This window comes from Macrobrachium nipponense, chromosome 8 (genome assembly GCF_015104395.2).
Source record: "Macrobrachium nipponense isolate FS-2020 chromosome 8, ASM1510439v2, whole genome shotgun sequence".
NCBI classification, from domain to species: Eukaryota; Metazoa; Arthropoda; class Malacostraca; order Decapoda; family Palaemonidae; genus Macrobrachium; species Macrobrachium nipponense.
In genome coordinates this window covers 72,187,807-72,195,306 of record NC_087203.1, presented here as the reverse complement: position 1 = coordinate 72,195,306, position 7,500 = coordinate 72,187,807, and the positions used below count along the sequence as shown (strand labels likewise).

Here is a 7,500-nt window from a genome sequence, read left to right as displayed (position 1 = left end):
TTTTTTACTTGTTTTATTTGTTTATGCACATAGAATCATGCACATTTATTTTACGCTCAACAAGATTAATAGTAACCTTTCATTCGAAGTTTTTAGTGACCCACAAGAAATATAGATAATCACAGCTGAATGTAATCGTTGTCTTTTGTACTGGTTTCAGGTTGGCTCTAATAGAATGGTTTAAAAAAGTATTTAAAGCTTTATGTGAAATCAGAACTAAGAATTTTCTTCAAGTATACTAAAATTTGATTTGAAACAAATAGTTTGAAAGATAGGAACACTGCAAATGTATTATTAGCAGATTTCTGGTATCTGGCATAGCTACAAATCTGGGTTTTTGTTAAATGATCCACACTTAATTGTTTTAATTAGAGAAAGTATATACAGAAATAGGTATGCATTGCGTAAGTCATTTGAAAACATTTATTCTCATTTTACACGTAGTTACTTGGAATTTTAGTATGTACAGATATATAGGTAGGTGAAATGAGTATGTATATACAGTGTGTATAGGTATGGGTATATGTATATATACATAGTAAATTCAAGTATGTATTATAATTAAAATGAAAAAAAAAAGATGTTTAGAATCTAAGCTGGCTATGTATTGTTACAAGAAAGATGATGATACTCTCATCGGATAAAATTCTGAATGTGATTCTGTTAAGATTGTAAAATATTGTATATTTTCTTTAATAAAAGATAACAAAAATGTCTTCCTTTGCAATGCTATTTATCTGTATATCTCTTAATAATAATGACAAACATCAGAAATGGCAGCGGAAGCAGCGGAGGAATTGGAACAACTTATCAGGATCTTCAGCCTTCCGATAGAAGAGAAATACACCATCTGAAAATAGAGAGAGAAAAAAATTATTCTAAACTTAATGGCAATGTAGCAGCAATAATAATAAAATAATAATAATAATAATAATAATAATAATAATAATAATAATAATAATACCATGGGATACCAGAGTTGAAGAGAATGAGAAAAATGGGTAAGTTTCAAGACCTGAAAATAAATAAGAAGAATATGGGATATGCCAGTGGAAATTGTACCCACAATCATAGGAACGAACACTAGGCACGATTCCAAGATCCCTGAAAAGGAATCTGGAAAAACTAGAGGCTGACGTAGCTCCAGGACTAATGCAAAAGAGTGTGCTCCTGGAAACAGCACACATAGTAAGAAAAGTGATGGACTCCTAAGGAGGCAGGATGCAACCCGGGACCCTACACTATAAATACACTCAGTCGAATTGGAGGACTATCATAAACCCAGTAAATAAATAAATAAAATAAAATAATAATAATTACAAAATACTCATAGTAACATGAGTCTTGAAATGGAGAAACAAATGCACGGTTTTGTCTTTGTACAAATTTATCTTTAAATCTATTTACATATCCATAACTGGATTTGTCTCTCAAATAATAATAATAATTATAATAATAATGATAATAATAATCAATAATAATATTAATAATAATGTGTCATAGTAATATAGTTTACGCTATAATTGTGGATTTTTATGACATTATTCTACACGATATTGTGAATTTCTTAATAATAATAATAATAATAATAATGCATAGATGATAAGATTAATTCACACATTCCCTCGCTAAGTCACCTAACGCTGAGAATGTTCTCTAAAGTCACGTTCTAAAATTGACAAATGAGGAAACCACATCAATATCCGTCACATCTCTAAAACGGAACGTCACGATGATAACGTGGTATGACTTCATGAGTAACACATGGCGGTGACGGTGTACGTACACATGATACCTGGCAGTCAGAAACATGTGAGTTTAATCTACCAAAACTTTATTTATATATATATATATATATATGTATATATATATATATATATATATAATATATATATATATATATATATATATATATATATATATATATATTAGGAATGCAAATTTATAATTGGCCCTCGAACATGAGTTTAGCCGCATTTGTAAACAGAGAGAGAGAGAGAGAGAGAGAGAGAGAGAGAGAGAGAGAGAGAAGAAGGGGAAAAGTGCATTTTTCTTACAAATGATTCTTTTGCCAGAGAGAGACAGAGAACCTTGGAAATTACAATTATCCCTTGAACATTATTATTTAGCCACACGTATACAGAGAGAGAGAGGAGAGAGAGAGAGAGAGAAGAGAGATGAGAGAGAGAGATCTTAGAAATTACAATTGAACACGTTTAGAGAGAGGAGAGAGAAAAAAAAAATCTTAGAAATTAAATTAAGATTACAGACGTATACAGAGAGAGAGAGAGAGAGAGAGAGAGAGAGAGAGAGAGAGAGAGAGAGAGAATCTTAGAAATTACAATTGAACACGTTTACAGAGAGAGAGAGAGAGAAAAAAATCTTAGAAATTACAATTGAACACGTATACAGAGAGAGAGAGAGAGAGAGAGAGAGAGAGAATTTTCCCTTGAACACGTAGAGAGAGAGAGAGAGAGAGAGAGAGAGAGAGAGAGCTGATGCAATTCAGGAAGAACCAATATGTCCAAGAGAATTTAAAATCTGAGGTCTATTCCCTATTCATAGCACGTGAGGAGCGAAGAAGCTTCCCGCGTAAATTCCTAAGTTTCATCATCCTTGGAGTGTAAGGCGATGACGTCACTTATATAGGAAGGAAACGATTGCAACGTTGCGGTGTCAGATGATAGCTGAATTCAAACGTTCTGGAATTATAGGGCAGCTGTTTCTTTTTCGAAAAATCTTGGGTCTTGATTCACCCTTATGCATGTTATGGGTGATAGTATTTTTCGACAAACTATGCATTTCTGAACGCATTACTCATGAATATCTTTCAGAGGAATAAACCTAGATACTGTTCGCCCACAGTTTTTCTCATATGCCACGTAATGGAACGTTATATTTAAAAGTATGTCCATCTAATTATTCCTTTTTTTATTCCCTGTTGATATAATTACTCAAAAACTTTTACATATTCTTATGGAAACCAAGTTAGCCTGGCTACCACGCATTGGTAGGCTACATTGTCCATTGATTAAAAGAAAACAAAACGCCCTCAAAATATAGTACTGATACTGATGAAAATGTCACACACAAATAAATTACAATGAATACTCTGAAGTATATATTAAAGCATCAACATACTATATTACTAACAGGAATGTTTTCCATAAAACCCAAAGTAAAAGTCACGGCATAATATCTGGCACTGGAGAGCTGCACTATGGTTCACTCCAAAGATGGATTTTGCGAGAACTTTCAGTACAATGGTGTCTTACTACCAGTGATGTTCACCCAAGACCTACTTTATAAGGAATTAATATATATATTATATATATATATATATATATATATATATACATATTATGATATATATATATATATATATATATATATGATAATATGTACCAATTTTTTATCAGACATCAAGTACGAGCAAAAGGACTAAGAGCAATTATGAGACATCAACTAGGGCTCTTCAGCTGAATGCGAATACAGAATGATGTCCTCAAAGAGGGCCAACAGTGCAAGCTGATTCTGAAGACAAAGATCCTGACGCTCCCTATTGAAATTAAGATTAAGGAAGATAACCTAACTCGATTTTGTCAGAGGATAACGTATAATGCAGCTCTTACTACTGAGAAAACGAAACACCACTTTAAAAAAATGCGTAAATATAGACAAAAAATTATGTTTGTTTGTTTGTATGGTGCTTTTACGTTGCTTGGAACCAGTGGTTATTCAATAACGGGACCAACGGCTTTACGTGACTTCCGAACCACGTTAAGAGTGAACTTCTATAACCAGAAATACACATCTTTCACATTTTTGAAAACTTACATGACACATTAACAGCATGGACTTTCACATTTAGGAGGCACGAACATGCGTTCAGAACAGAGGTTCACCGTTCAACGTGTGTGATGAGAAGTTCAATGCATTGCTGATGATCCCTTTTTTTTAGGCGTGTGAATCACAAGATTTGATGGAAGTTAAGAATTCTGCACAGGCTTATTCACGATTCAGTAGCTAAAGTGGGAATGTGTCCGTGACAGCTGTGTTTTTGCTCTGTGAATCAAATCTCAGGTAGGGGAAAAAACTCAAGGCTGAATAAAGACGTAAGGTAGGCTACACACACACACACACACACACACACACACACACACACACACACACACACACACACACATATAATAATATATATATATATATATATATATATATATATATATATATATAATCAATTGTTCAAATAATCACGTATTAGCTGATGGGTACCCTATACCCTTTACCCTGCCATATATTTTTCAGTCCGTCTAGAACCTCCAGGCTTGAGCGTCAATCTTGAACGGGTCACAGTTTTTAGTCCTCTGTAAAAGCAAACTATTGCAATGTCTATTTATCTGTCCGTCCTCACTTTTTCTGTCCGCCCTCAGAGTTTAAAAACTGCTTAGGCTAGAGGGCTCCAAATCGATATGTTGATCATCCACCGCTAATCATCGAACAAACGAAATCGCACCTTTCTAGCCTCTGTAGTTTTTATTTTATTTATGGCTAAAGTTAGCCATGATTGTGCGTCTGGCACCTTAATAGGTGCCGACACACGGGCCACCACTGGGCTGTGGCCGAAAGTCTCATGGGCCGCTGCTGAGAGTTTCATGGGCCGTGGCTGAGAGTTTGTTACAGCATTATACGCTGACAGAAAAATCGAATTGAGATGAACAATTTACAAAGTTCAAAACAATTGTGTTAGATTATCCCGTTACCTGTTGAGATAAGTTAGATAGTATGAGCATAAAAATAATGGTTATGTTAAATGATGGTATGACTACAAAAATATTGGTCATGTGAACTGGTATAAACAATGAGATATATTTTAAGCCATTCCGCTCTCAACATAAGATCACACTATATCGTGGAAGCTTTCTGCACATTGAAAACATAGACTAAAAACATGGTGATAAATTATACGAAAACACACACACACACACACACACACACGCTCAGCTTACTACGCAAGTCATTGTTAACTAAACCCATTAAGAAAAATAACCATAAAAGCAACTTAAAAAAAGAAAACGATTAAGAGGAAAAGAATATATATATATAATATATATATATATATATATATATATATATATATATATATATATATATATATATATTTATATATATTTATATATATATATATATATACATAGCCTATATATATATATATATATATATATATATAGATATATATATATATATATATATATATATATATATATATACACACACACACACACACACACACATATATATATATATATATATATATATATATATATATATATATATATACACACACACACACACACATATATATATATATATATATATATATATATATATATATATATATATATATATATATATATAGATATATAAATCGCATATAATGAAAGGAAATAACCCACATTCATTGAATAATGATAAATGGGTAATCGGGCCATAGGACTTCTGTGGTTGCACCTGGTGAGATTCTCTTCTTTTTACCGACACTTTCATGGTCATCCGGTACCCACAGCTAAGAGTCATATCGTCTGGTAAAAAAAAGAACAAAAAGAAATGTTGATGACCTTTTGGAGTGTTTTTGCTTGGTTTAATTGTGTTTTTTTTGTTTATTGTTTTTGTCAGGATTTTGCGCACAAGAGTGGATGTTGGAGCTGCTGGTTTTTTTCGCTCTTTTTTGAAATACGATTTTTTTAAATCTTTTATGGCAGGATTTAGGAAATCGGGTATTTCTTCTGTCAAAAGAAGGAGTGAAGCAGAAAATTACTATTTCCTTTGGTCTGTTGTAACTTTTCCTGCTCTTGTCATAACTGGTTCACCGTTGGTATTATATTACTCGTATACCGTCAAACATTGGAGACTGCGCCTGAGAAATGTTGTATCAGTAAACTCCGGCAGGTTACGCACACACACATACATACACACACACACACATACACACACACACACACACACACACTATATAGATCCAAAATGTATTTCGCACAAGTAAGATTCTAAATATGCTCAGTGACTTGAAATGTCAGTACTCTGAAAGTGAGGTGCGTATGAATATGGGTATTTGCATGCAACGTCAGTGCTTTGTGAGTATGATTACAAGCACTTTACTGAACTGTTAGTGCTTTACAAGTAACCTGTTTATAAATCTTAAGCTCTTGACTGAGAAGTCAGTGTTGGGTATTCTTAACTGAATATGACCATGTAAGAATCTTGAGCGCTGACATGATGCAGCATCGTTTAAAATTACGCTGTTCATAATAATAATAATAATAATAATAATAATAATAATAATAATAATATAAATTTCTGACTCACAGCACGACTGAACCTGGGTCTTCCAATTGAGAGGCAAGGCCGCTGCCAGCTAGACCACGCAAGTCATTAAAAAAGTAGGAACCTAAGTACAACTATACCTAAGGCTTTACCTGGTCAGGCTAACTGTCTAGCATAATAATAATAATAATAATAATAATAATAATAATAATAATAATAATATAATAATAATACTTGAAAAATACATCGTGAATTCTATATCAAGAACATTTCTTTACAACAGTGACTAGTGGTGTTAAGTTCTTTATAATTAAGTCTTCGCATGAACCTTAATTACTAATTTGCAGAATCAGTGCCATTACAATAGGTACCGTACACAACACAGGAATCTAGTACCGATGTGCGGTATGAGTGCTCTCTGTAGATGCACTTTGCATGACACTACAGTACTGACAGTATGTGTCATTGCCCTCTATAAGTGCCATGCGCATGCCTCCTCGGCACTGACTTGTGTCCTTTCTCTGCGAAGAGACTTCATTATGAATTTAGAGCACTGACCTGCTAAGGTGTCGTTGCTCTACGGGTGCTCTGGTATGTAGAGTATTTGCATTCCATTAATTACCCGTCTACGTATGGAACAATTGTGCTACAAAATAATTCACGATATACAAGTGAACAGAGTAACAAGAGAGAACAGTGTTGAGTCTTCCACTGTTTACGGAAGAGCTGAACCCGTAGTCAAACACTGATTCCTTCGCTCTATAAGGGACCTTCTCCTTAATATTAATGATAAAATAAGGGACACTTAGTAGCATTCATGGGATACTTTAGCTGGTGGTAACCGGAAGAGACAAAAGAATGCATACATAATGTCGTCATTATCGTTCGAATTATTTATTTCAAGAACGCAAAATTTTTTATGAATTCGTGATAGTATTAAACACATTAAATGATAGTTTGGTCTAATTATTATTAGAAAGAGATTAACCACAAATAAATTCATTATGACAATAATGAATCTTCTTAGACAATCGTTCTGTAAAACGGAAGGAAGAATGTCGAATATTTACACCAAACAATACTACTCGTTTTTATGATAGTTAGCCCATTGTAATGCAAGACATAAAAACAAACAAAATAATAAAAGTACATCTCAAGCGATTGCCAGCTTTCTAG

The 7,500-nt window shown here is 33.3% G+C and overlaps 1 long non-coding RNA gene across 1 annotated transcript in view; it reads right to left on the bottom strand.

The window, feature by feature from the left end:
* Positions 1-409: 409 nt before the first annotated feature.
* LOC135222841 (uncharacterized) overlaps positions 410-7,500 on the bottom strand; it is a 42,983-nt gene continuing 35,892 nt past the window's right edge. Inside the window, exon 2 of the long non-coding RNA XR_010316364.1 lies at positions 410-850. This is a non-coding gene — a long non-coding RNA (uncharacterized LOC135222841). The remainder of the gene's footprint in view (positions 851-7,500) is intronic.